At 40.2% G+C, this 20034-nt stretch overlaps 1 long non-coding RNA gene across 1 annotated transcript; it reads left to right on the forward strand.

The window, feature by feature from the left end:
• The first annotated feature begins 2022 nt into the window (after positions 1 to 2022).
• On the forward strand, positions 2023 to 5620 carry LOC118496509. The gene is made up of 2 exons (XR_004899076.1): positions 2023 to 4663; positions 4826 to 5620. It is a non-coding gene; the product is annotated as an uncharacterized LOC118496509 (long non-coding RNA).
• The last annotated feature ends 14414 nt before the right edge of the window (positions 5621 to 20034 follow it).

A 20034-nucleotide genomic window follows, 5' to 3' on the forward strand; every position in this document is an offset into this window, starting at 1 on the left:
GAAAAAAAAACATGTTTTTCCATTTTAATGTACAAAAGATTTGATATTTCCAAGATGAAAAATTATGAAAACACAAAGGAAAAAGTCGTCCTGTGCCATGTTTTACTTTGAATGTTGTTTAGTGCAAAGAGACTTCTTTTCATTAGATGAAATGTGCTATGATGATAATGTTGTCATGCTTAGTGACTGAAAGTTTAAAAATAGGTAAATGGCAAAAAAAAAAAAAATATATATATATATATATGTGTGTGTGTGTGTGTATACATATATATATATATATATATATATATATATATACACACACACACACACACATACACACATATATATATATTACAGTTTCTATATTTCATGAGGTCGTGGGACCGTTGTGTGCTACATCTTTGGCTCTGAAGGTAGTAAAAAGACAAGTGATGTCTGTGAGCCAATCGACCTACAGTGCTTTCGTGTTTGTTTTAGAGAAACCAAATACATCGAGGCCTGCTCAGTTGATTTAGGTGACACGAAAGTCATTCCTGTGGAAGCCAGCCTCGTGCTGTGGTAGCAGACAACTAGAGAGGCAGTAGGCAGACATTTGAACAGTTGAACCCTGGCACACCGTGCTCTACAATTTGTTGTTCTTATTTTCTAGACTTCTCCTCTTGTCTGAAAAAATGTTATGAGGTGTGCCCTCCTAAATGAAGGACAGTTCTGATGTGCAGAAAAAGGTGAAACAGTATTGTCTAATTCTTTGCTTGTTTTCTAGTCTGCAGTAAAGACAGTAAAGCTAAAGGTTCTTCTTTTGAAATGTGAATGTGGTTTTTGAAAAAGATAATGAAATGTAGCTTGATTTATGTAAGTGTTTTGTACCAGTTGAAGGCCTATCTCTTTTTTGTTTTGTTTTATAGGGGTAAAAAAAAAAAAAAAAAAAACTTAAAATGTTTTTTTTTTCCTGTACGTGCTGCTCCACATTAACTTGCAGCGCTTAAAAAAATCATGCATTCATAAACAAGACATTCCTTTTCTCTTATAAGTGTACAAATGGTACAAGGCTAATAATAACGGCTAGAAAATACACAAACAGGGTTATATACTGCAAACCGTGTGTTATATTCCATTCTACAAGAACTTGTTATGAAATGTAGAGCACCAGACCAGGCATATCAACGACTTCCCGACTCTTTTACGTATCCCTGTTTGATTGGTTTGAAAGCAAATCGATTTGTTTTAAAAGGGTGACGAAAAAGTAGGTTTAAAATGCATCAAATGCACATTTTAGAACAATGTGACTTTAAAGGGAACAGTTGAAGATGCCTCAAAATGATTTTCTTTTTCTTCCTCTTCAACAGTGCTTCCCTCAGATTTTCCCAATGTGATAGAGTGGAAAGGACTTTTGTTTCAGTCCAGTTCAGATAGCACAGAGCTTTGCAGATGCATCAGGAACCTTGCAGGCCAGGGCTGTTGTGAAAGGCCGGGTAGGTTTCTCTCAAATTAAAAGTTACTATAACCCCTCTGAGTTATCTTTTTCGCTCGTCCAAAACCCTATACTCAGACAGTCTGAGTTACAGTTTGAGAAGAGGAAACTGAACGATCCCAGTTATTTCCAACCTCTGCCTTACTTTCTCGAGTCATTCTATCTTGGTGATGGATTGTTGTGATTGAAGGGATCGCTGCTCATTAGGAAAATCCAGTGGATTAAAGGGAAACTCCTAAAATACGTTTTAAACACATCCGTCTGCAATAAGACCTGCCCACATCCCGTTTTGTTACTATCCTTGGCCTCAAAACGTGCCGATATTGGAGTAGATGCTAATTTTAGCTGGCACAAAGACATTTCAGGTTCTCTTGACGATGCTTTCACATGCTCAAGGATTTATTGTAACTTTTAAAAAAAGCCAATTGTAAACAAGGTTGTAATTATAAGTACGATAAGCAGCATTTTATATATATATATATATATATATATACATATATATATACATATATACATACATACATATATATATACATATATACATATATATATATATATATATATATATATATATATATATATATAATGGAATTGATGTGGAATAATATACTTTGAGTTGTCGTGACAAAATCGCACATTTCGTATGTTCTATTGACATGAACACAGAGGACCAGCAGCTGGCAGACTAAGAGCGCAAAAATCTGCATAAGTCGGGGTGGTCGAAGGGTCCCAGAACACAGGACTTTAACCCGGTGGAGCAATGTTTGTGTCCTGGAAGTACTGCTTAAAGCTATAGTGCGTAGTTTCTGTCCCCCCATGAGGCACATCCACAAGACACACCCCCAACCCTCCTCCACATAGATGCTAGTAGCCAAGGAGGACACGGAAGATTAAAAAAAAAATGCAATGGACTCTTCAGAAGAGCTAATTATCTTCACTCAATTTCCTGCGCACGAAAGTCGCCAGACGACACCATTTTCTGAACATAGCCATACTGAGAAATACAGAGAGAGTTTTGTGGAGCTGATAGTCTTAATTAGCTTTGTATCATATCATTTGGCACTAAAACTTTAAAGGGATCTGTGTTTTTAACCAGTTGTTTTGGTGCCTAAACCTAACTGTCACAACTGTCATTGTGACCATCACCTAGTGGTGACTGGTTGCTGTTTAACAGTCACCTTTTGGTGTCTGAACTTAACTGTCACAACCACCTGTCACCTACGGTTGACCTGTCGCTGTAATTTCATAAGAAATCACAGGAACCCGTTGATACGTTGAATTGTTTGGAATTGGTGGGACTGTGCAATTGGTGAGTTTTAGTTCCTTTGAATTGTCTCTTTGAGCAGCAATCCCTCCAGTCTAAGTTTTAAAATGGCGAATAATATAAGTTTTGATAAGAATGACTTTAAAGTAACCTATATTATCATTTAATGTTACACTGTAACAATGAGTCTACTATAAGTACTAGCAATATGTTAGCTGTTAGTTGATGTTAGCTACTGCAGATGAGGCATTTACCTAGCTAACATGCTAGTCTAAAAATTGATCAGAGTGCTAAATCCATTGAACTATATTTTTCCAGCTATCTGCCAGAAGTGAACAATATATCTTCTTTCCCTCGTTGCCCAAGTACTGAAGGCCTCTTACATGGCCGACAGTGGGAATGTCACTTTATGAAAGAAAAAAAAAGCCAAACTTAGACTTAAGTAACAGAACTCTTTTGCAAATTTTAAAGCCATCTCCTTTTTTCTGGACCTATCCTCATGCCACCAAACCAAACACGTTGCTGCTGTCAAATAAAAACTCTTGAAAGGAGTACATTACCCTTGATATAGTTTGGATTATTGTGAAACCCTCTAAAAATCCAGATCTTTATATATGTTTTAGAGTGTAGTTCTCAGATGCTGTGTTTTTATCTGACAGCACATATGTGTCTGAACAGAATTAAACGTACTGTATGTGCTACAATACTTGAACCACTGATCTACACAGGGTAAAACAACATACAGGACGGTTGACCAAAGCTTCATTCATCTACATCAGGAGAACAACTCTGGGACAAGAGCATATCTCTGATCCATCTTCTTTTCAGTTCTTCCACAAAATGACTCAAGCACTCCGCTATAGTCATTTAAATACCCCGTCATTGAACGGTTTGTCTTTATGCTTGATGAATAGTGAAATTGAGGCAACGTTACTTCCGTGTACAGGCACTCATTTACACATTCTGTTCAATTTGAAAGAATGACTAAAACGGTCTAAGGATGTGGACCACTGTATTGATGTTTGACTGCTATTCACTGGCTTAATTTGTCTTTTGATGAAGATGTGTGAAGATGACTTTAGTGATGTTGAAATAGTAATGAGGCTTAGTTAGCGAAGTATGAAAAAAAAAAAAGTGCTGCAGTACCAAGAAGGCCCACTTGGTCTCTGGTGCTTCTGTTACTTAGTTCCGCTTCTTGTTTTCTGCTTTACCACTTGTTGGGGTAAAAGATGAAAAGACTTGGGCAATGCAGAGGAAATGCTTTGAAGGCTGTGGTACCATAGGGTTCATTTTTCCATTCTGTTGCATCTGTGGCATTCGACTTCCACATAAAAAAAGTACAGAAGAAAAGACCGTAATGAAGGATGTGGAGTGTGAGAAGGAAAGAGGTGGAGGGAGAGATTGACCAAACAGAACTGTTCACTGTGCCTTTCCCATACTGAAAATGATGTATTTTTCATTCACATCAATATATTTAAATATAAATTTTGACAACAATCATTTAAGATGGATTTGGAACTTATAAAATATTAATATATGCAATATTTTGTGGAATATGCTCATTGGCTTTCTTTCCCAGACTGAGATGAGAAGATTAATACCAATCTCATGTCAGAACGTTTAGCCAAGCTAGCGTGAAAAAGGAAAGAGCTAGCCTGGTTCAGTCCATACAGGGAAAACATATGTCAACCAACGCCTCTAAAGCTGGCTAAGTGAACAAATTGTATCTTATTTATTTAACCTTTACATAATGTAAAATCATGTTGTGGTAGAAAGAGTGGGCCTAACTAAAACCCATTACTTCATTTTTTTTAACTTTGCTTCACCACTGCTGTCAGTCTTTGTGCTAAGCTGAGCTAAGCTAACTACGTCCTGATTCCAGCTCTGCTCTTAACATACAGACATAAGATTGATATTGTATTATCTCACTCTCTAAAACAAAAAAAGTAAAGTGTGCTTATTCACTTTCTTGCCAATTGACTTAGGTAGAAGATCAATACCTCTTATATCTGTCTGTAAAGTGTGAAGCTGGAGCCAGGATATAGTTAGCTTTCCATAGCATAAACACTGAAAGCAGGGAAAAACAGCTAGCTTAACTCTGTCCGAAGGTAACATTTTTTTTTTTAAATAACAAATAGTGCACCTACAAGCACCACTTAGCTAGCTAATTTATACCTTATATAGTATTACATTATATCACATTTGTTTTACTTTTGAACAAAGCATAACGCCTGCATCTAGTCTCTTTCGGGTTAGCTAACCGTATCTTAGCTCTAGCTTAAAATTTAGCGGCAGACATGGGAGTGGTATCAGTTTTCTCATCTGTCTCACCCTCTGTTTAAAAATTAAAAATAAATAGATAAATCAGGAACCCACAAACATTTTGGGGTATTCTAAAAGCCATTTCTGAATCTATTTTAAGTGTTTGGAAACTGACTTATTTTTCAGTATGGGCTGCACCCTCCCACGTGACACCTCCTCAGACCCATATAGACACACAAACGCACAACCTTAATACTTCCCCTCGTGTGCCATTTTGATCACCCTCCAAACTGCAACACTCAAGTTACAGCAAGTTTCTCATCCCTCCAGTTCTCTCCAGCTTCCTCACCTGCTGAGTTCACTTTGATTAAAGTACATTTCTGAGAAGGCGCATAGGACATAAAAAAAAAAACCTTCACACAGATTAAAGAAGAGAGAGGTAGAAAGGGAAAAAAATATCTTAAAGAGTTTTAATACTTTATGAATTCTGATACCTTTTTAAGAGTTTCAGACTTGAAGCTGCTGTGACAGGTTTTGGCTGTTTCACGCCCGTGTAAATATCCTGCTCTTTCCTATTTTGCAGATTTATTACGTGTAAATAGACACGCATCAAGGAGAGATTAAACATGTTTTTTGCTAAATCTGTCCCGTCTGATGTTTTTATTCCCCTTCCCCATCCCTATACAGTACACCCTTTAAAGTTATGGATTTGAAAGTTGTAACAAGTTTTAGGTTTATCTCAAGTGCACTCCACCACAAGAGAACTTGAGAGATCAAAAGCAGCATATATGCTTGTGTTTGATTCCCCCTCTTTTTTTTTTTACTACGGTGATGTTGATTAGGACATTGACAAGGATAAGAAAGTGATAAAAATGATAATAAGCCTTTACTTTGCAGACTAAACTGCCAGAAATCACTTCCTGAAGTGAGCCAGGAAGATTCAAAGCTGCGGTTCAAAGCAGAGTACAATCACAGTACAATACAATCAAAAGACTGAAATTGTCCCAGTGAGTGGCAGACCAGTGAATCCCTAAATGACACTGTCAGATTGAGAGTGCTGTGTCGCAGTAATGATGTGATAGAAAATGTGCTTCAGAATCTCTGTGTTCCATTGATTTTGCATATACTGTAAATCTTTCAAAACAGACAGATCATCATAAATCTAAAAACGTGTATCACTGGGCTTCACTGGGTGGAGAAAATACAGCAAGATACAACGGATGGTGATGAGGTATAGGCCTATATATGGCTGTACTTTGTTTTGTACTTTGTCGCATTTTCTGTTTCCTGTCTTTCCATGTTCTTTTTAGCTGTGATGGCTTTAAAGGTGCTTTAAGTGATGTTGTGTGACGTCACTTCTTGTTGACGTTCAAAGTATTGTCAAACAAAACGGAGGTTAGCTCGCCCCTCCCTCCTCCTCATCCCGTCCCCTCCACCTCCCTTCCGCGTGTAGCGGGTGTGTACTCTCTCTCTTGCGTTGTGTTGTGTTACAGACGAAGCCGTCACTCTTCGTTGGCTATCACAGCCGTTTATTCTGGTAAACAGCAGAATAGTGTCTCACAATCACATTTGTCACTATAAAGAGCTCCAGTTAGCATAAAACAGGCTACTGTAGACTGGTTAACAGTATCACACATGATATTAATAAAAATACCAATATGAAATCACGAAAGTAGGCAACTGTACCTGGTGAACAGCAGAATAGTGTCTCACAATCACATTTGTCACTATAAAGAGCTCCAGTTAGCTAAAATGAAAACAGAAATTATTCAGTTTACGGTTGCCACGTTGTATTATAAAAGTTAGGTTATCAAGCTAGGCTAACCAGACTAGCAAGCTAGCACAACGTGGTGAGCTTTTTCATTTAAGCTAAAACAAAAGAAACAAAACAAAACTGGTCTCGAATATAACATTTGAGACCTCCCGTGTGGATATACTACATGCACATCATATACTACATAACATATTATCACAATTAACACATTTACCAAACTATAACAGTGGAGCTCAGTATATGCGACTTACCATAAAACAGGCTACTGCAGACTGGTGATAGTGTGTAGGAATTTACCCTAAAGTCTGCAGAATAGCACCAATAGATGGCGCTCATGTTACAGGAAAAGCCTGTCTCATATGGAAACTACTAGCCAAAGGAAAAGTTACCTTTTAATGGCAAGTGGAATTATTAACTCCTAACCCCCTAACCCCCACCCCCAAATCCTTCTTGTCGGTTATTGGCTGGAACACTGTATGTTATGTTTTGTGGTGCAGGTTGGCGCAGTTTGTTTTTGTTGCTGTTTGTGGAGCCTGGGGTGTCTACAGAGACCGCGTTTTTTTTACAGTGTGTTCAGGGGACAGGCAGCAAGCGGATAGTGAGGACATGTTTGCTGTATGTGACAAAAAATGTTGTAGCCTAAAAAACACGTGACATCGATTAGAGCACCTTTAAGGTTCTGAGGTAGGAAATGCTTGTCTGTCAGTCAGTCCACCAACATTTTAATTCCTCCAGTACTTTGGTTTAGACCCAAATACCTGAAAAACTGACATTCCTATCAGCATCAGCTGTACTTCATGTAGTGCTAATATAAGCATGCTAGAGTCCTAACCTAGGAAGGTGAAAATTAAACCTGCTTGACATCAACATGCTAACACACTGATGTTAGTCTATATCCACGACGTTCCACTTCCGAGATTGCCCCGGTGCCGTCAGAAATTCCGCCAGATGTGAGTTACCTTCCTCTTTCTTTGTGTTGGCATTTTCTTGTCTATATCCAAGTCGTAATTACAACTGGGAAACCAATATAGCCAACTTGGCTGTGCCCAAGCTTGTCGTATACGACCAAAAACAGCATCTCTGATTCATAACTTAATAATTTAATTACCATAATGAGTAAAAAACATGCCATTTTCTGCAGCTAAAAGCTAACACTTGAGCCGTTCTGCTGATGTCTTCTTCTTACAGAAGAATGACTCCCAAGACATAGGAGTAGTGCACTGCATTTAGCCTATGCCATTTTATTTTAATGTCAGAATTTTGAGTATGAAATTCATGCAATATATAGTGCCCTCAAAGAATTCCAACAATGGAACAAAAAATAGTCCCAATGTCATGTACACTGCTTTCTGCTAACAATTCCACAGTATGAGATGCATTTTATAGATGCAGAAATGACTCTACTATGTGTGACTCTACTACACCTGTAAGCCGCGACGCAAAATGATGATGATTCATAAGTGTCCGAAATGTCTGTATACTGTTCACTATAGAGCAAACGATGAAGTGTCAGACACTGCTTTGAGCTTGTCACTTATGTCTATTGCTCTTTCTCTTCATTGTTCCTTCCCAAGGCAAATTATATAAAAACAGATAAAGTCCTGTTCTCCCCTCACGTCCCTCAGACTGTCCATTACCAATTGGAAAATGTAACATTTAAAATGCGTTGAGCCCTCCCCCTCGGGAACAAGACGATTTGACATGCAACCCATCAATCAAATTAAAAAGCCCATTACGAAAACATAAAGAGGAGAGATTCAGACCTCCGGAGAGAATCTGACCTGGATATCACAGACAACGCGTCTTTGTTCTGAATGGGATTGACCTCTCTTTATTGTCCTAAGTGCTTTTTTTATTATTATTCTTTCCTCCACCTTTGAGGTCCTTTCAGTCTCTAGCTTTTATTTCTTCTTCTTCATGGTGAGGTTTCAAGCTGAGGCATTTGTAATTATCTTTTCTTCGTCCCAATCCTCCTCTTTCCTATCTCTGATCTTTTTCTTTTCCCCTCTCTCTACCAACTGTGGTCCTTCAGAAAGGCAGACGGAGTGAGTTTTCACAGAAGTTTCTCTCCCACTCCTTCTCTCCATCCTTTCTTTTAATTTGCCTCATGCATATTATTTGGATTCCCTGCTGTAGCACTTGTCACAGTAGGTGGGGCAAAGCAGTGCTTCGATAAAGCTACGGGTTGCACACACTCTCACAGACAGCAGACACCACCGCCCAATCGCCTGCAGCTCATATGCCTGGTTATGTGTTCAAGTATCTCAGGGCATCAGATTACCATGTTTGAATTGTGCTTGTTGTGAAAAATCACTCTCCCTCTCTTTTATTTTCCTCATCTCTCCTTTTTTTTTTTTGCGCGCCCAGAGGCTTTTCTGGAAATTCAATCAGAGTCACCACTCTCAACATAAACACTTGGCCGTCCTCTAAGATGCCCCGGCACAGAATAAACGACAAAGTCACATTGGCTTGGGCCCCACGCTGCCGACTCTCAGCTGGAGATTAAACTGTGATAAGACTCTTCTGTTTCTCCAGAGTGGAGAAGAGCATAACAGAGGGGGGAAAAATAAGAGAAAAAGCAACATGGGGTAAGAAGGACAGAGAGGGGCAGGAGAGAGAGTTGACTTTGGTCGTCTCGGGAGGTTAATACTGCCTCCCTCATTCTGTCTTTATGAAGCCCCAATAAATGACGACCAACAGGGGAAATAAGATGATAGAGCAGAATCAGGACAGCAGACAGAGTCACGTATAAATGCAGTGCTGAATTGAACGACTGTGTGAGTGCATGTCTGGCTATGCTTTAGAACTAAGGAAAGATAAGTGAGCTTGCATGATTTAAACTAATCACTATCCATACAGTATAACAAAAACAAAAAAAACTCAAAACCTACGTAATTAAAATCAACCTACTGACTGTTCATCTGACATTTGCTGTTCTGAACTTTTAATGTCCATCAGGTCTGTCAGGTAAAAGGGAAGAAATGGGTTTATATATACCTGATGTGGGAAGAAATACTGTGGGCCAGATGTACGTACTTTTGCGAATGTAGCGTTATCAGCACCATGTCCAATCCGCAGAAAGCGCACGCTGTGATACTTCAGCTTACGTCGTATTTACCAAACCTGCAGTTCATCGGGTAATCAGCGCCTTTCTCTGCCTACTATACAGTAAATTGCGCTGTAGCAAAGCGTTAAGTACTTGTGCTATGATACGGCTGAAGTGCAGACTGCAATATTCCCACTGCTGATGCTATGACTGTTTGAAATGATCCTGATAATGTAAATCTTTGTGGCAAAAATCCTTTCAGCTCGTCTCCTTGGCCTATGTCTTCGTCTTGCTCGGATTACTGCTGCCATTTCACCAGGAGGCATATGCGAGGAAACCCGCTTGCGGCTGGTTTAGACCTGCTTTTAAGAGGCAGAGAATTTTCACCACAAAATAGAACCACACTGTTACGGGCGTTTTTTGTACATACCGCGGAATACATAATTAGGCGCACTTTACGTTTCCCCTCCGATCTATTTATGGGAAACTCCCACTTTCCCCTTGACCCGCCCGTGAATGCATATGCATGACACGGAAAAGCGCAATTTGCCATTTTCAGTACAGTATGCGCTTTTACTTCAGTGTGGCCTGTGTGTACATACCTCGGCATGCTTTTACGCGCACGGTGCGAAACAAATACGCCTGAAGTGGGCACAAATGCGTTAGTACATCTGGCCCTGTGAGGTAGCTTTGGGAGCTTAGGCTTTAACCAAAAAATCGGAAGAAGACTTCACATGTATGAAGACTGTTTGATTAACATCTGGAGAGTGCAGCAACTTCTATCAAGCTTGCAGCATGGAAGCCAGCGTGAAAGTAACTAACTTTTAAGCCTTTGTCTTCATGGAATTCAATGGAAACAAACTCCAACTTATCTCTAGAAATCTAAGGTCTCAATAACTAATTACACTTGTCTTTGTATGTGAACTGGTAGCATTTAGAAAATTGTTGCTCCATTAAGAAGATATTTAGGTGTAAAAAGTGAGTGTTTTGGGACCTCTTTCCTTGATTGACAGGTCTGTCCAAATTTAAACTTTCAATGCCAACATTTAAAAACATTTCCTCAATATCTGCAAGTGCCAAGTAGAGTATGGTTAATGGTGAAGGTTGGGCAACTAAAACTGAAAAAGCCAACATTAATTGTAGGCCTGTGAAGGAATCGTGAACTCTTCCCCACCTCCTCATTTTTACTTCCTGCCTCGTTAGACAAAGGACACACCACTTCATGCCTTGGGGCTCATTGGAATTGGATGTAAGTCGTGCATTGCAGAATTGTCCACTACCAACTCGAATTACGCAATACTGGGCTGGTTTTGACCCATTTCAAATTTCAACAAATTCACGCTTGTCTATTAAATCAGCTGTGAATTGGGGCGACCTCTAGCTCACCCAGTAAGAGCGGTCTTTGTAGGCTGAGGCCTTTGCAGCGACCCAGGTTCGAATCTGACCTGTGGTCCTTTGCTGCTTGTCATCCCCCCATTTATTTCCCACCTTTCTGTCTATCCACTGTCACTCAGAAATTAAGGGAAAAAGCGCCAAAAAATAATCTTAAAAAAAATAATAATAATCAGCTGTGAATTACAAAAAAAAACAAAACAAGTAACCTAGTATAGACATCCCATGAGAAACAGAAAAAAAGGTATGATTCTACTTTTTTAGCCAGTGTTGTGGCTCTAGGGATAAAAATATCTGTCAATCTGTCAGTTGGTCCACCACTTTGGTCCACACAGAAATAGTTCAACAACTATTGGATGGATTGCAATGACACTTTGTACAGATGTCCATGGTGCCCAGAGGATAGATTCTAATGACTTTGGTGATCTAATGACTTTTCATGTAGTGCCAGTATAAGGTTTACACAAGTTTAGTGACATTGAGTGAAATGTCGCAATACCTATTGGATTGCAATGAAATGTGGTACAGACATTTATATTCCCCTCAGGAGGAATTGTAATAACTTTGGTGATCCTGAGACTTTTTTTCATCAGGTCAATTTTTTTTTACTTGTCCAATACTTTGGTTTATGACCAAATACCTGCGTAATATTCCCCTCAGCTTTAGCTGTACTTTGCGTTTAGTACTATTAAGCATATGTTAGCATAATAACATGCTAAACTAAGATGGTGAACACGGAAAACATTATACCTGCAAATATTAGCATGTTAGCATTGTTATTGTGAGCACGTTTAGCATGCTGATGTTAGCATTTAGCTCAAAGTACTGCTATGCCTAAGTACTGCTTTATACTGTAGAGCTGCTAGCATGGCTGTGGTTTCTTAGTCTTGTTTCTGTTGCAGTTAGTTGGCTAGATCATTTATAGAACTACTGTTTTGCTGCATATGAGACTAAACATAGGGACCTCACCTATCGCCCGATGCAACGCCCGACGCAAGTGTCTTTGCTAGTTTAAGACCAACGCAGTTGTCAATTTTCCATCCAGCGCCATGTCGTTTAGCATTTGGGAGGTGTGTTCAGGTGCATTGCTTAGCAAATCTGCCATCATAATAGCAGTGCACCAAGGTACAAACGCGCCTGGCTTTTAAAGGGAATGGGACATGACACTCTGATTGGTTTATTGCATGTTACACCCAAAACACACCTATGATTAATTAAGACACAAAGTACAACCCTTTTGAACCATGCACACAGACCCTTTTTTCTGCTGTTAAACTAGCGAAAGTGGATTTGTACCCTAAACGCACCTACGCCAGGCGCTTCACGCCGTCCGCTTAGATTTTTAAAATAGGGCCCAAAGTCTTAGAAAATATGTGTGGCCTATTATATGTGGTTAATCACTGTCACACCCAGGGGCGATTCTAGGGTCAGAGCTTTAGGGGTGCTGAGCACCCAATGAGCCCCACTGCCACCACCCACCCTCTTTTCACACAAAAAACAAAAATATGTCTATTGAAAAATAACTTTATCATTTTAACATTGGTTCAACTAACTCCAACATCCAGATTGTTTTTCTTTTTTTTGAGACCTTTTCAGAGCACCAGCTTAATTGTGAGAGTTCACACAGACAGCCCCCTGTAACAAACACAAAACCTTCTTCACTCAGCTGGTTTTCCTGACCGTTAACTCCATGTGCCGAGAGAGAGAGAGAGAGAGAGAGAGAGAGAGAGAGAGAGAGAGAGAGAGAGAGAGAGAGAGAGAGAGAGAGAGAGAGATGCTATGAGTTCAGGAGTTAAGCCTGGTTCAGGTTAAATCCTCTGTGTGTGAGGAATGAATAAATACAGCAAAAGAAAAACATTAAACTTTCTTTTATTGTCTAGTTTGATAGTCAGCCACAACTGAAAAATAACAGATATAAATCTAGGAATGAATAACAATTCATTTAAAAAGCCACAGTGAGTGTTTTCACACATAGGCCTACTGGGAGTATACAGTGATATGTTTGTTTTTTCACTCTGGTCCAAACGCCAGGGCCAGAGTGATAGAGATGTTTCCATGACGACTGACCAGAAAAGACGCACGTGATGTGCGTTGCTATGGTACTGATAAACAAACCTGCTAATGCTAATTGGTTAGCTAGCAACAGACACCGAACTATTGACATTATACCGCTATATCACATTTAACCGACGTGACATGTCAACGTCCTGGGCAACTTTTCTCCATGCAGCAGCCTCTCTATTTATATCTGTATAAGAGAGGTCAGAGAGAATCGGACATTCAGACACTTATCACTCGTTCTAGTCTCTCTGCCATTTTTGTGAGTCGCTTCCGAAGCTTTTCAACGGTGTAGTACGACGTCCGCTGGGGGCGTATTGCGTATTACGGAGCTGATTTCAACTGCCAGTGTGAAGGCGGCGTTATTATAGGTGTACACGTGATTCAGGTACTCACCGATATGGTTTGTGAGACACAGCTTTGGAGCAACTTAGTTGATTCACAACACTACATAACGGGTTCTCACTCTGCGTGTGTTTCGCGCTGGATGACGGTCGTGCTGAGCGGTACAGGTACAGAGGAGAAGTAGAAGAAGAGAAGAGGATGATACCATTTGCTAAGCGGGGATGTTTTCATTTTCATCCTTAACACATACATTTTAAACCACAAACTACGGAGTATATTTTGGACATTATTTAACCTTGTCAAAGACGAACAAAAATGTTAGAATAACAACATTTCTTACTCCAAGTTTTAGGGGTGCTGAGGTCCTTTTTAGCGTTGCTTCAGCACCCCTAAACAGGGGCTAGCCTCGCCCTTGGTCACACCCTTACAGTATACAGTGCAGTGTCTCCCCTATAGGTTGACTGCTTTAGCCTGGTGGATGGGACCGTTTCCATTCTCAATTTAACACAGTTTCTTTAAATATTCATCAGTCTTTACATTGCCTTTAATTGAATCCACCACACAGCACTTATTTAAAAAGAAAATGTGTTACTTTAAAGCTGGTTCGCCTGTTTTAGCATTTAAAAGGTGCAGTGCTTACTCCACATAAAACGCTACATTACTTCACTTTCCGAATATTTTTACGGGCAAAACAGCATCACCGATCTGTTTTAATCGAATATACTCTGGTCCAGCTCAGCTGAAGACACAAAAACACAGAATCTGTCAACACATCAGTGTGTCATTCACTACTGAGCCTGTTTGTAACCATTAGGCTACCGACAACTGACTTTAACAGTTTAGATAACGCACTACACCAGGGGTCTTCAACGTTTTTTAAGCCAAGGACCCCTTTACTGAGAGAGACGGATCGGGGACCCCCTACTACATTTATTGTATAAAATTAAGTTGCATATTAAACTGGGCCTAAAATAACGTGTGGGGGGCCTAATAAATAATTGTTGGCATGATTTTATAAATCTTTATAATTTTATAAACATACATGTGGCACAGTGAGTCCTTAGGATTAACTGTATTTGTGGATGGCTACCTTGGTGACTACCTTACCCATAGGCCAGTAAGCCTATCATCAATGGGTTTTTTGCTAATAATATGTCTGATTAATGTTAAGACATTTTTTTCTTGTTCATGGCGTAATATTTGGTAATTCAAAAAATAAATAAAAATTCTGGCATGTTGGGGGTTCCCGGGGAAACACTGTAAATTGTGTACATGCATGCAAATGCTGTTTTACCAAAGGACTCTCCACCAGCTACCCCAGTTACTGTCTGAAAGGAATAAAAAAAAAAAAAGCTATTTTCTGTAACATGTTAAAAATTGACTTTCATTGCACCGGGCTAGATCAATGGATTCCAGAATAGCACCCATAAGGGAGTTCCTATAATATTTGAGGACCGCAAGTGCTTCGCTGGCAAGAATGACAGACCACTGGAGACAATGAAAGGCAAGTGTGGCACTAGGAATTCAGCTTGTAAGTTCAGCTCAGGCTATTTTTCACCATCTCTAACCCCCCGCCTGCTTTGCTCCTCGCTGTCCCCGCAGGAGCTCACTTCACCTTTCCTCTCACTAGCTGCTGAAGTATCCTCACACATGTCTCACTCTCTCTGCCTCAGCAGGATGGACGGATGCTCAAATAAACTAGTCATCTTAGACCACCACCCCCACTCTCGTGCCTCTCCATTCTCCTCTGTCACTCCTCCACTTCCCCTGTCATCCTTATATCTCTTCCGACCTCTCATCTACCCCCTCCCTCTCTTGCCGTCTCTCCTCTCCCCTGTGCTCCTGCTCTCTCTCTCTGTATCACTTATATGGCTTGGCTGCAGGCAGTGCTGCGGTATTGGAAGCAGCATGGGGCTTGAGGAGTCATCTGGTACTAAGCAGAGCTAAGCCCGGCTTCCCAAAAGCATCTTAGCACTTTGGTTTGGAAAAGGTTTACAAAGAATATCAGATGATAGAGCAGTAAAGCTGAGCACTTGGCCTCAGACACCTCAAGTCCGGGATGAGTAGCTGAGCTAACACAAATTTGGTCTAAGATAATTGTAAAAATCAGATCTGTGACAATGCAGCGCTCATGGACCTAGCAAGACACTCTCAAGCGATCGCTATGACTGTTTTTTTTTTTTTTTAAAGCATTACTACAATCATTCCATAACCTATAACCACGTGTTTACTGTAATATTGTAGCTTAGAAATATAGGAAATATTGGATAGGATCGAACAACATAATGTACTTCTGCTAAATAAAACATCAAACTCATTATTAATTTAACTTTGTTTAATTTTAAACAAATTGTATATCCGAATACAATACACATTTTCTATAGGCTCAGTCTGCCACTTTAAAAGAAACCATCTATTTCAATGCTGTTTCCATGGTATAAGAATTTTGGATAGTCATCATGGAAACAGTAATTGGTCCTCTGATACAATGGAAATCACAATTGTCAGATTGACAGCACTCTAGCCTATGGATTGGGGGGCACCAGGGGGACCAATCATATATAAAGGGGGGGCCGGGGCCACCCTGTGCCCCCCTTCTAGCCCCTCCCCTGACAATAAAGGTCCCCTTAAGCCCCTGACACACTAACCCGATAATCAGCCGTCGGACAGTCTGGTGAGGTCGGTGACTCAAGTCTGTTTGGTGTGTTCCGTGCCGTCGTCTGTTGGCCTTCATTTTGGCCGACCTGACATGCTCGGTCGGAAGGTGGGCACTGCCGGCAGTCGGACTCAAATGACCCATCTGATTGGTAGAGTGCTAACCCGGAAACGGGGAGCGGAATGAGCGTGACTAGAGTCTCTCAAAATCTGACGAAAATCTTTTAAACTGACCTTTGTCGATATGAAATGAAGACAGATTCAGCAACTGCATGGCCTATTTCTCGCTTAAAATGTTTTCAGAAACACGTTTCGGTGAACTATTTTAGTAAAACATGAGATTGTATTCTGAACAAGCCGCCATGACAGTCTGGCTTTGAATTTCCGGAGAAACCAGACCCATGTGACGCGTTCGTCCAATCAGCTGCCGTCGGCAGTCAGCATCGCTTCGGTGTGTTCCGAGGCACTTTTTTCGGCCAACTCGGGGAGGCAGTCAGTCCGACTGCCTTTTCTGCCGAAGGTCGGCCGTCGGGTTGGTGTGTTACCGGCTTAACCTTAAGGAAGTAGCATGTTAACCTAAATGTCCTGCCGGTAGGGTTGTCAGTTCAGAAATAACTTCTCTGTGTCGTTTTAGAGCAGTTACAATTGGAGTCTTTTGTCCTTTATTTTGGAGGACTTCTTCTAGGACTTCTAATTCCTACTGACATCTTTATCATTAAAAAAAAAAAAACTAATGAAACAACACAGGCAATGTGTCATTCTAGAGGGCAATGACAAAGAATATATTTTAGTCATTTAATTTGGAGAACTTCTTTGAAGGCGTTCCTCCCACTAATGAGTAGGGTACATATTTTAATTGGTTACTTTTTTAATTGACAAGAGACTTTTAAGCACAGAGACTGTGAGCTGTTAATTACGCTTAATGTCATAACCTATGAAGGTGTGACTAAAGTGTGCAATAAATCCTTATGATGACTATAATGTGCAGTTTTGGTTTAAACTATTTTGATGCTATGAAATGAACCTTAAACATGGGGTTGAGAAGAAAAAAAAAGTGGAAAGCTAACAAGCAGAAAGTTGAATCCTGTGTTGCTTCAGCCCCTTGAACTGCAATCCCAAATGCTCACATTAATATAAAACAGTGACTGGAACTTATATAAGTTTCTGATTTCCTGTGGTAGAGAAGTGTTTTCTTTCCGATTTTGTTCTAATTAGTTCCCTGTGTGCACCACAGTCTTGCAAGTTTCTGCCAACCTCCTCTTGCCTGAGGATGGGGCCTCCTCTAATACATAAGGTCACACCAGCATTGTCTTTCACTTTACAGGCGTTCCACCAAGGAAGTGTAACGTGTGCTGAGGTTTGCTTCATCGCTGCCCACAGAACAGTCGGGTGATTGTCAAGGGTCAAATAGTCTACATCGACGACATTCCACTTCCGGGATTGTTCATGTGCAGCTGGAAATTCCACCGGATATATCTCTTTTCAGGCCGGATGTCCGTCACCTCCCTCTTTGTTTGTGTTGGCATTTGACCATATGACTATCGTTAACTGCTCCTTAGATCTCTGCAGGGTAAATGCAGACAGCTATACTATCTGTCCAATCAAGTTTTCTGTCGCACAACTAAAACAATCTTTAAACGTACATATGTTCCACCAAAACAAGTTCCTTCCCGAGGCTATTTTGCAGAGGCACAGTTGCTCCTGCAGCACGTAGCGCCGCCCAAGATGATTGTGATTGGTTTAAAGAAATGCCAGTAAACCAGAGCATTGTTTTTCTTCTATCCCGGAATGATGTATGGACTAGCCAGATCCTCCTCCGCAGCGCTGTGGAGGAAGGTCTGGCAATGCGAGACTAAGGGTCAAAGAGAGCATTATGTGTCACTATAATTAACATAATACAATTTTTAGGTTAGGGACCCCGAAAAGTGCCAATATCATCAAGACTACTTTATCTGTTGTTCTTTACTAGGTAATACAGTTTTAAGAGCCATATGGAGCTAAGGGCAGCAGACGGCTGGTGGAGAGCAACTTTCTCTGCATACAGAGCTGATCTGGTTTCCTCAGATAAGGTCAAGCCATTCACACTGTTTGTGTCAATGTGATTACAATGCACTTCAACACCCCAGGTTCAGACAGGCAAGATGTCACCTAAATATAGGAAATATATTGACATTAATTTAGAGATCATTTATTTGACTAAAACATATCATTCAATAATATACAGTATGTGCAACATTATCAGTATATTACCTACGTTCTCCAACCCAGCATATAGGCAATAAGTTCCTACTGTCACTCCCCAATCTTTCCTGTGCCGAATGTAGTTTATAGTGACGAGGTCATATCCTAGATGCCATATATCAACCCTGTATTGAATTAATGTCATAATATGTCTTAATGAGTGAATTGGCTGACTAAACAAGTGTTAGGTGATAGCAATGAACAGGCCGCAACAGTTGTTGGCTTGCGGTACTCTAGCTATAGCCAAACTTCCATTCATCCTAATGAAAGTGACACTTACTAGAGTAGGAATGCTAAGAGGCTGAAGTTATTTGAATGGTAATGCTTAATTGATAAATAAAGAATACTAGCAGATAACAAGTTTGAAATACGCCATTTGGTATTTTTGTTAAGAGGCGTGTATTTATGTGTATATATATATATTTGAAAAACAGGAAATTATCAGCCAAAAAACATTTACTGTTTACACCTTCTTAAATGTGAAGAATTGCTGCTTTTCTTAGTTGTATGTATTTTAAATGAACAATGTAACAAAGCTATTTTTCAATATTTTCTGACAATTTATAGACTAAATGATTAAATAAAAAAAAAGTATTCGACAGATTGATGTAAAATGAACAGCATACATGTAATTGCAGCTTTCATTATGAACGTCATATCCTCACATTGTCTCTCTCGCCGCCACCGGGTGGCACTGCTGTACACACAGGGAGTAACGTTAGTGGAAACTGGTTGAAACGGGCTACAGGAATTAAGCATTTGTATTGAAAAGAAGAAGACGAGAAAACTACTGCAATAACACTGAGGAGGACGGTGAAGGCACAGACTTCGAAAACAAGTCGTGGAATGAAAACAGCGAGGCAGTGGGAGAAAAAGTTCCAGTGACCGTGGTTCTGGGCTGATGCTAGCTAGTGCCGCTGCACTTAGTAATTCACCTGCGCCACCAGCTAGCTAGCTAACAAAAGTACGCCACTTCGCGCTCGTTTTACACGGTCGGGTCTAACCTGAAGAATTAACTAGTACCATCATATGGCAGGTATATCAGACCTGCTCACTGGCCTGGAATAAAGTCTGGCGGTGGATGCTTCTGCTCAGAGGAGGAACAAACACCTGATTAAAGGTAAGACGTCATGCTGCGTTGTAGCGTGTCTAGTGCTAGTTTAATGAGCAGTGCTGCAGTGCTTAATACTTTGCTAATTGGTAAATTAGTGCTTGAGGGACACATTACAGGCTTTCAGTGTGTGACTTGAGCCGGTGACATTTAGTGTAAGTCAGGTTTGATAGAGGTGGCAGACTGATAGTTATGGATGGAAATGCTGTCATTATTTGTGTGACTAACAGGTGTAACTATGGCGAGTGACTCTCTTGTTGCTGTGAGTCTTTGCAACTGATTTACTGTTGTTGATGTTGCTGCTGAGGCCTGCTTTGACATATAGGCCTACGTGTGCGTTATGAGTGAAGATTTGCCCACCATCCAATATGTATTTTTGGACTGAACATCTAATTGTGTGTCTCTGTTTTCTATAGAATATCTAGCTTAGGCT

This window comes from Sander lucioperca, chromosome 12 (assembly GCF_008315115.2).
Source record: "Sander lucioperca isolate FBNREF2018 chromosome 12, SLUC_FBN_1.2, whole genome shotgun sequence".
Lineage (NCBI taxonomy): Eukaryota > Metazoa > Chordata > Actinopteri > Perciformes > Percidae > Sander > Sander lucioperca.